Source organism: Grammomys surdaster, unplaced genomic scaffold, assembly GCF_004785775.1.
Source record: "Grammomys surdaster isolate TR1022 unplaced genomic scaffold, NIH_TR_1.0 126176, whole genome shotgun sequence".
NCBI lineage: Eukaryota > Metazoa > Chordata > Mammalia > Rodentia > Muridae > Grammomys > Grammomys surdaster.
Window position 1 is genome coordinate 4,026,521 of NW_021620983.1, and position 10,060 is coordinate 4,036,580.

General features: G+C 47.8%; 1 pseudogene; it reads left to right on the plus strand.

The window, feature by feature from the left end:
- The first annotated feature begins 951 nt into the window (after positions 1–951).
- On the plus strand, positions 952–7,836 carry LOC114612577 (annotated as a pseudogene).
- Positions 7,837–10,060: the final 2,224 nt, after the last annotated feature.

The window sequence follows — 10,060 nt, forward strand, 5'->3', positions numbered from 1 at the left end:
GCATAGTATACCCAGCTATACCAGACACATTCCAGCAGAGTCCAGGAGACAGAAGCGGTTCTCGGCTCCATCCCATAATGGCGTTTGCTGTAGGCTCCACACCAATCAATACTCTAAGAGCTGTCTGTTGAGGCGTTGTAGATGCTGCCAATGGCTGGGTGCTCCCTGCAGATCTGGAAGAGTATGAGGACCTTCGCTGTGTCATGCCATAGTAGAGTGCCAACATGGGGGACTCCACGCCCAGTTCGTCTGCCTTTTTCAGTGTTAATGCGATTTTTAAATGTATTCTGGTGGCTGAAGAGATACCTCAGTAGTTCAGAATACTTGCTTCCTTCTCAGAGGACCCAAGTTCGCTTCCTAGGACCCACATCCAGCTGCTCACAAAGTCCAATTCCAGGTCCAGAGGGAGCAGAAACAGCCTTTTAGTCTCTGAGGGCACTGTTTGCACACTGTGTGTATACAGACAAGAAAGCTCACACACATATATGTACATGAAATTAAGTGAATTTCTAATTAAAAATGATAAATTGTGTGTGTGATCAGCACACTTGCAGGGGTGTGCGTATGTGTGCGTGTGTGTATGTGTGTGTATGTGTGCTTGCGTGTGTATATGCATGTGTCTGTATGTGTGCATGTGTATATGTGTGCTTGTGTGTGTATGTGTGCATGTGTGTATGTGTGCTTGTGTGTGTGTATGTGTATGTGTGCATGTGTGTGTACGTGTTCGTGTGTGTGTGTGTGTGTGTGTGTGTGTGTCTGGATGCCATGGCAGAGGTTAGGGTACAGCTTGGTTTCTCCTTCCACGTGAGTTATGTTTAGCAGAATGTTGGGGTGACCTCAGGGGTTTAGCTTCTGACATCTCTAAGAGACATATTCTTGGGACACATCCCCGCTTCCTCTCTCTCACAACCTGTCCCCCTCTCTTCACAATGCCCCCTGACCCTGCTGTGCATGAGTGGTATTGCCTGTGTACCTGCTGTGACCGGGCTCCACATGATCTCTCGTTCTCTGCATTTGATAAGTGTGGTTTTCTGCGAAGCTCTCCATCTGTCGCAAAGAGACATTTCCTCGACGAGGGTTGAGGACCACACTTTTCTGACCATCTGGAGACTTGAACTGAATTTTCAAATGTATTCCAACGGAATCACGGTAGAGGTGGTACCCCCAGCTCCTCCCTTAGACCAGAAGGTGTTGCTAAGCAGCACCTGCGGGCCAGCACTGCATCGAATGGCCGCCTCCTGTTCTCCCTACGGGCAAGGCAAGGCTCATTACCTCCCGGTCAGGGAGAGTTTATGAACATAGAAAAATGAATGCTAGGCAGATGAGATCAGACTTGATTTATCATATGGACCCACAGCCCAGGAGGAAGGATACATCACACCTCTATGGGGCCCATATGGATGCTCGACTCAAAAACAGGGAACTGTGGAGGACTGGCTTCACGGTACAGAGAAGGGGAGCTGAGCCCGGTCTGACCTGTGGATGTAACTGGCCTGCTTAAGTAACTCCTGAGAGATAGGCAGGTGCTAGGTCTGGTCCCTTCAGTGAGGAGGTCTGCTAGGGCTGGAGCCTCCGTGTGAGAGCAGGGTTGGGGGTGGGGAGCATTGCAACTGGGTCCATTCAAGGCTCCTCCGGGTTTCCCAGCTGGCAAGGCAGAGCTTGACATGGATTTGGGCCCAACATTGCAAAAGGGGCTTTCCAAGGAAAGTCTGACAGATGGCTGCCAGCTCACACTGCTCGGCGTGAGGACGTAGGTAATAAACCGAGAGGCAAAGTCTGTCACAAGCCTGGATGCTCTTCCTCCAGGCCAGAACTAGATTCTGGCTACGAGAGCCATGTCCACAAGCAAAGCTCTCTCAGGTTCCCAAACACGCAACTGTTGATCCATGGCTCTGGGGTTTGTTCCTCCGTTAAGATCCTGCAGACTTAAGTTCATCTTCTGCTACGTCAACATAATAGTTTGGAGGAAACTACATCTACGGATTTTATAAGAAGCATCTGTGGGAAGTACATGAGTGACAAACCCAACGATGGTCGAAGGTGATGACCCAAGAGCCATAGTGAACATAAATACTCCTGTTCCACAGAGAATTTACATGGGGTTTGTACACACCAGCCTTGATTTATTTCTCTGTCTTAACTGCAAGGTGCATGTTATTCTCTGGGTTATTTGTTGGACATGAATGAGTGGGGGCATTTGGTGCACATGAGCGAGTGGGGGGACATATGGTACACATGAGCGAGTGGGGGGCATTTGTTGGACATGAGCGAGTGGGGGGACATTTGGTGCACATGAACGAGTGGGGGAACATTTGGTGCACATGAGTGAGCGGAGGGGACATTTGCCTCTGGCATATTCAGCATACCATGTGGCTGTTTTCATCCTCACAATGATTTAAGAAAGCTGATTTTTCTAACTTTGCAGATGAAAAAGTTGAACCCAAAGTATCCAGTAACCACCACAGGAGAACAGCTAGTTAGCCAGAACCAAAGTGCAGAGGGTTTCCCACCTGGCTACTCACCTGTCCGTCCATCTGTCTTCACTTCTTGCTGGTCCATGTGTCTCTTCTGCTGACATCAGACCCATTTCTTCAGCATGCCAACGTAGAGCAAAGACAAGTAGCTTCCAGGAAACTTCTAGTCCCTCAGCAGCAGGTTAGTCCGCTGGAGCCTCCAGCCCCCTCAGTGCACAGACAGCCATTGGGCTACCCAGCCCTATCGGGTAAGCCAATCTAGTGAATTCTCCCAGATGTAAGTGTATGTATATCTGTTTCCACAGTCCCAGCGTGTGTATGTGTTCTCCCGGCTGGCCCTGTCCCTCTAGAACTCTGACATACCACAGAGGAGTGGCCCAAAGGTCACCAAGTTCTTGTTCCCGGTCTAAAAGACAGCCCGTAATATCAGGTATCTGCATCTCTAGAACCTGACTGTCTCTCCAGGTCTTTGCTCTGGTGTCAACTTTACCTGTAACCACTCTGTTACCATGACAGCAAGGCAGGAACCCAGAGAGTGTGGGGACAGGGGATTGAGTTGGTACATGACAAGCAAGGCTTAGTGGCCCACACCTGTCATCCCAGTAGTGGAAGGCTGAGACAGGAAGATCTCCAGTCAAGGCCAGCGTGGCTTACAGAATGAGATTGTATCATCAAAAGAACACACACACACCAAAACAAAACATACCAAGGTGAGTGGGTGCATCATAGAGGGCCTGGTCACTTGCACGGTCCACTCGGCCATGTCTGGAGCTGGAGGCCATCTGGAACCACTGAGCCTCAGAGTAGAGGGATGAGGCGGCTGGCGATCCTGTGCTTTTCCTTCTGTCCAAGCGCACAGTGAGCTCACTCACTGCCCTGGGTGGTGTCTAGAGAATTAAACAAGAAATTAAAGCACCAATCCTGGTGCCTGACACACATAAATCACCAAGTATGAGACCGAGAGGCCAAGAACGGAAGCTGGCACTGTGCTCAGTGCCGGCCTGGGCAGTCACACTTGAGGGAAAGCTTCCTGGTGTGGACTTGAAGGATGAGTAACAGGAATTTGCGTGTCGTGGGGGGCGGCATGCAAGTGGGCTTGTGAAGCCTCACGAGCAGGATGTGCAGGGATGAAAATAGCCCTCCCTCTGGGCAGCTGGCAAACACCTTCCATGGGGGGACAGGAAGACACCATGGTTTTCTTCCCGTTTTCCAAAATGTCACCTCTCCGTAGCTCACGCCAGAGTGCATCAGCTTCAGCCAAGTGCTTTGAGGAATGTCTGGTCCTAGTGACTCATCACCACCATAAACCAATCAAACACTGTGAGTCATTCCCATCCCTGTTGGAGCAGCAATACAGACAAGTAGTGTGTGAGTGTGTGTGAGTGTGAGTATATGTATGTGTGTGTTTGTGTGTGAGTGTATGTGTATGTGTGACTATATGAGTGTATGTGTGTGTGTGTGAGTGCATATGTGACTGAGTGGGCATGTATGTGAATGTGTGTGTATGAGTGTATGTGTGTATAAGTGTATATGTGAGTATGTTTGCATATGTAACTATGAGTGTATGAGTGTGCATATGTGTATGTGTGTGAATGTGAGTCTGTATGAATACGTGTGTGTGTGTGTGTACGCACATGTGTGCATACAGATGTGCCTCTCTGCACCTGAGACTTGCTATCTGCAGAGTAGACAGCATTTGTTCAAGCATGGGAGAGTTGCTGGTGGGCTCTTCCGCCATGAGCATCAGCAGCAATGGAACGACATCCGTGCTAAACTACGAAACCCAAAGGACGGAAAGAATCAAGCACCATGCTGGGTTTTTATTTGTTTTGTTTTCTTAGTGGTTAAACACGGGGCCTTGTGTGTGCAAGAAAAACACTACCTCTGGGCCATTAAAACATCTCCATCTATTATGCTGACATTTTGTGATGTGGGCCCAAGAAAATTGTTTAAAAACGCATATTTCAGTGCAACATTTAAAAATTTAATAACGCCTGGAAATAGTGATGAACCTGATGATGCTTCCCTTGACCTAACGGCTCAGGAAGGAGTGGAGAGCCCAAGAGAAACGCGCTGAAATGTTCTCTTTTGTTTGGTCGTCTACACTCAGGCTTCCTGTGTGTCTTGTACGTGAGCATGTCACGGTTAAACATTTCAAAGAAAAGTAGGGAATGCAAAGACCTTTCAAAACGTCATCTTAGCTCCTCTGAGATCTAAGCCCCGGTACTAGCTTGCTATATCTTGAATAAATATGGAGAAATAAATAATGAAAGTGGCTTCACTTGGCCACCGACGGACAACACAAGCACAGCATAGAATGTTCACAGAGGCAATGTTGTCAGTGGAGCGACTGAGCCAGATTCACACACAGCAACTGTTAAGTAGCTAGGGCAGTGAACAGTGTGTACACATAATGCTGCTCCCCAGTACATAAAATACAACTACTTATTATTGACTTGCAAACTTTGAGTTAGAAAAAAATGTAAACAAGCTCAATACAGTGTTGACTCTGAGGAAGAGGAAGGAGAGAATGAAGGAGGAGAAGAGGCAGGAAGTGGACCCAGCTTTACCATTAAGGTTGAAAACAACAGAGTAAGCTGTTGACATCTGGGGCTGGAAGGGCAGCCGACTCACCTACAAAGAGTGTGCCCTCCTCTTGTGGAGAACCAGAGTTTGGTTCCCAGAAGCCACACCCGTGTCACAGCTGCTATCAACTCCAGCTCCAAGGGAGGAACCCTCTCCTGGCCTCTGCTGGCAGCTACTAGCAGTGTACTTGCTCTCTCTCGATCTCTCTCTTATCCTCTCTCTCTCTCTCTCTCTCTCTCTCTATCTATCTATCTATCTCTATCTCTATCTCTATCTCTATCTCTATCTCTATCTCTTTCTCTCATATATGTGTGTGTGTGCCATTTAAAAATTTCTGAAAGAATGCTGACATTATGACTTAGCTACACCTTTCCATTTTTGTCTTGAAATAGAATCCTTTATCAGACTTTATAAGTCTAGTGTGATTAAAAGGACAGTTCTCTTCCAAATAAATGAAGCATAGTATATTCTGAGCCAAGGGGAATTTTCATAGTCACACAACAAAAAATAGTAATAAGTAAATACATTAACCAAACAAAATTGTGGGGAAAATCAGGTAAATGGGCTAAGGCAAACCAGGGAAACCATGATAAGTGTCATATGCTAGCTGATGTGGTCTATGTTAATATATTCAAAATGGAAGATGACTCATCGGATAAATGGAGGACCCGACTCTCACAAATTATCCTGTAACCTTCACATCTATCCATGGCATGCACACACGAGTGCACGCGTGCACGGGTGCACATGCTCTCTCACACACACATGCACACATGCTCACACACACATGAACATATACAGAATGCAATTTAAAATTAGAACAGTATGATAAGGTTTAACCCGATAGTCAAAAGAATTCTAGGTGTGGTGGTTTGAAAGAGAATGGCCCCCATAGGCTCATACATTTAAATACTTGGTCCTCAATTAGTGGGACTGTTTGGAAGGATTAGGGAGTGTGGTGTCATTGTTGAAAGAGCGGTTGTCACTTGGGGGCGGGCTTTGAGGTTTCAAAAGACTCATACCATTCCCAGTGTGCCTGTCTCTACTTCCTACTTGTGGATCAAGATATGAGCTCTCGGTCAGTCCCTGCAGCCGCCGCCAGCTGTCCTCAGCCAGCAGCTCGGCGCCACGTCCTCAGCCAGCAGCTCAGCGCCACCTCAGGTCGGCGTCTGCGGCGGGGCTCGACGAAGCGGCGAGCTCTCCTCGGGATTCGGAGGCGGCGTCTCCATGGGTCCGGGCAGCCCCGCCACTGTGCTGTGAGTGCTTCCACCGCTCCAAGGAGACGGCATTCAGAGTTCTTGGATAAGTTGGCCTTGTGAGGAGCTGGCAATAATTGATTCCATCTCTAGGTTTTCTGAAGGCACACTGAGAACCCTGAGTAGCTTTACTAAGGAAGAGTTGGCCTGCCATATCCTCGATGAAGGCTTTATTGCTAAGGACATTCTGGACCAAAAAATCAATGAAGTCTCTTCCTCTGACGATAAGGATGCTTTCTATGTTTCGGACCTCGGAGACATTCTAAAGAAGCATCTGAGGTGGCTAAAAGCTCTTCCCCGTGTAGTAACACGCAGTCTTCCCCTTTTACGCAGTCAAGTGTAATGACAGCAAAGCCATAGTGAGCACCCTGGCTGCTATCGGGACAGGATTTGACTGTGCAAGCAAGACTGAAATACAGTTGGTGCAGGGGCTTGGGGTGCCTCCAGAGAGGATTATCTATGCAAATCCATGTAGACAAGTGTCGCAAATCAAGTATGCTGCCAGTAATGGAGTCCAGATGATGACTTTTGACAGTGAAATTGAATTGATGAAAGTCGCCAGAGCACATCCAAAGGCAAAGTTGGTTTTACGGATTGCCACTGGTGATCCAAAGCAGTTAAGTTTGGTGCCACACTCAAAACCAGCAGGCTTCTCTTGAAACGGGCAAAAGAACTAAATATTGATGTCATTGGTGTCAGCCTCCATGTGGGCAGTGGGTGTACTGACCCTGAGACCTTCATGCAGGCAGTGTCAGATGCCCGCTGTGTATTTGACATGGGAACAGAAGTTGGCTTCAGCACGTATCTGCTTGATATTGGTGGTGGCTTTCCTGGATCTGAAGATACAAAGCTTAAATTTGAAGAGATCACCAGTGTAATCAACCCAGCTCTGGACAAGTACTTCCCAGCAGACTCTGGAGTGAGACTCATAGCCGAGTCAGGCAGATACTATGTCACCTCAGCTTTCACACTTGCTGTCAACATCATTGCAAAAAAAAAAAAAAAAAAAAACGAAAACCGTGTGGAAGGAGCAGACCAGCTCCGAAGATGAAGATGAGTCAAACGAGCAAACCTTCATGTATTATGTGAATGATGGAGTATATGGATCATTTAACTGCATTCTTTACGATCATGCACGTGTGAAGACCCTGCTGCAGAAGAGACCCAAGCCAGATGAAAAGTATTACTCATCCAGCATCTGGGGACCAGCATGTGATGGCCTTGATCGGATCGTTGAGCGCTGTAACCTGCCTGAAATGCATGTGGGCGACTGGATGCTGTTTGAGAACATGGGTGCACACACCGTTGCTGCTGCTTCCGCTTTCAATGGATTCCAGAGGCCAGACATCTACAATGTGATGTCACGGCCGATGTAGCAACTCATGAAGCAGATCCAGAACCATGGCTTCCCGCCGGAAGTGGAGGAGCAGGATGTTGGCACTCTGCCCATGTCTTGTGCCCAGGAGAGCAGGATGGACAGTCACCCTGCCGCCTGTGCTTCTGCTAGGATCAACGTGTAGATGTCGTTCTTGTAGCTCTTACCTGCAAGTTTAGCTTGAATTAAGGCTTCTGCTAGGATCAACGTGTAGATGTCGTTCTTGTAGCTCTTACCTGCAAGTTTAGCTTGAATTAAGGCATTTGGGGGGACCATTTAACTTAATTACTGCTAGTTTGGAATGTCTTTGTGAGAGTAGGGGTGGCACCAATGCAGTATGAAAGGCTAGGAGGTGGGGGTCACACTTACTGTGTTCCTATGGAAACTTTGAATATTTGTTTTATATGGATTTTTATTCACTTTTCAGACATGATACTAACGTGTGTCCCTCAGCTCCTGAGCAAGCATTTGTAGCTTGTACAATGGCAGAATGGGCCAAAAGCTTGTGTTGTGACCCATTTTGAAAATAAAATATCTTAAAATAAAAAAAGAAAGATATGAGCTCTCAGCTGTTCCTGCCTCCACTGCACTCACCTTAGGGGGCTCTGGGACTTCTAGAAGCCAAGCTGACCTCGGGGTAGAACAGTGGTTTATCTCGGGGCTTCCACACAGAGAGGAATGACAGAACTTACAGAAGAGAGATGAGCCAGCTCACAGAAGAGGGGTGAACTAGCTCACAGAAGAGGGGTGATCTAGCTCATAGTTGGCAAGGGTCTGAGGCAGAGTAAAGGCTTCAGAGGAAGGCAGACAGCCAGTCCAGAACACGGGAGGAGTCAGCCCTTCTTGCAAAGTGGTTTCTTAGTGCTTTGTATAACCTCAGAGGGGGCACTGACAGAGCAAAAATATGATAATAGCAGGAGATAAAAACTGCTCAGATAGTTTTAGGGAAGAAAGATGCAAAGTGACCACTTCTGACTCTTGTCCTCGGCTAGAAGCCAGAAAAGCTCCATTTATAAACCCAGCACCTCAGGCTGTGCCATCTTCCACATACAACCTCTATGATCCGTTTTAGGGCAAAAGCCCCACTTCCCACAGCTCCAGCTAGCCGCTCCACCATCTATCCCAACACATCAGTCAGAGGAATAACAGGGACAAACAGTGAGGAGATTTAATCCCTGTGCTGGGAAGGACAAACGGAAAGGTCCAGTGACCCCAAAGTTATCTTCTGGGTACTGACAGGAGCCTAAATGGAGGACACAGGCAGGCAGGTTACAAGAAAGGTGCTATCTCTGTTGCAGGCCTCAATGCTGCCTGGTGACATGTTGGCCTTTGGGTTGGTGGAAGATAGCCCGTCTGTTTGTACTGAAAGACTCCCCCAAGAGAGACCCTTAAGGGATGCAGACCCAAAAATACTCCAAAAACTGGCTTGCTGCAAACTGGCACGAGGCAGGTTTATTATCAGAGCTCTGGGCCGATATGTGCCTCATACAGGAGGTAGAGGAATCGACCAAGAGGCCCAAAAGCTTAAGGTTAATATAGGCAAAGGCCGGGGGGAGGGAGGGGGTTGTGGCACAGTCACACACAATTGGTTGTTTCAAATGTCTGTAATGTGTGTAAGCAGATCCTGGGCAGAGGTTTGACAAATCTCACGGGAACAGTCCCTGGTTCCTGTGGCCTTGGGACCCAGTGAGAATGCTTATCTGAGCCAATAGACCATCTGGCTGAATTTAATTCGCAAGTCCTTGGGACCTCTGGTGGGAGTTTTTCCAGAGGAGGCTAAGTCAAACATCACGGGAACAGATGGGTATTTCAATATTGTTCTCATTCTCAAGGAATATCTTTGGGCACCTTCTCTATCTCTTACAGCAGCCGATTCTCGGAACACTCCATTGACCTTTGTTTCTCCAGCTCTGCATCCCTTGCGACGGCCTTGGGTTAGCAAGCTAGCTGACCTGCAATTTTAACTACCCGTAGTTAAAACCAAGGCTCTCTGCTATACCGTTGATCCCAACTAACCCAAAATTCCTTTTCAGTACATTCCAGAAAGTTTACTCACCTAATAGTCACAGGGCACCTGTTAGGCCTGACACAGCATTGTCGGTCTATGAATGACTCTCAGGAGAGCTAAAAGTAGCCCGAGGTAATTAGGCTCCCGACCTACCCCTCTCCTATCCAAGATCACAGAAGTCAGTCAGCTGCAGAGACTCCTTAACAGAGGATAGCTCTCGCCTAAGAACTTTAGCTTGCACCAGCCTGGGCTACTAGTGACCTTGAGCCTGAGCTACATAAAAGGACCCTGTCTCAAAGCCACAGGTAAAACAGCACACACCACACACACACACACACACACACATACACGCACACATACA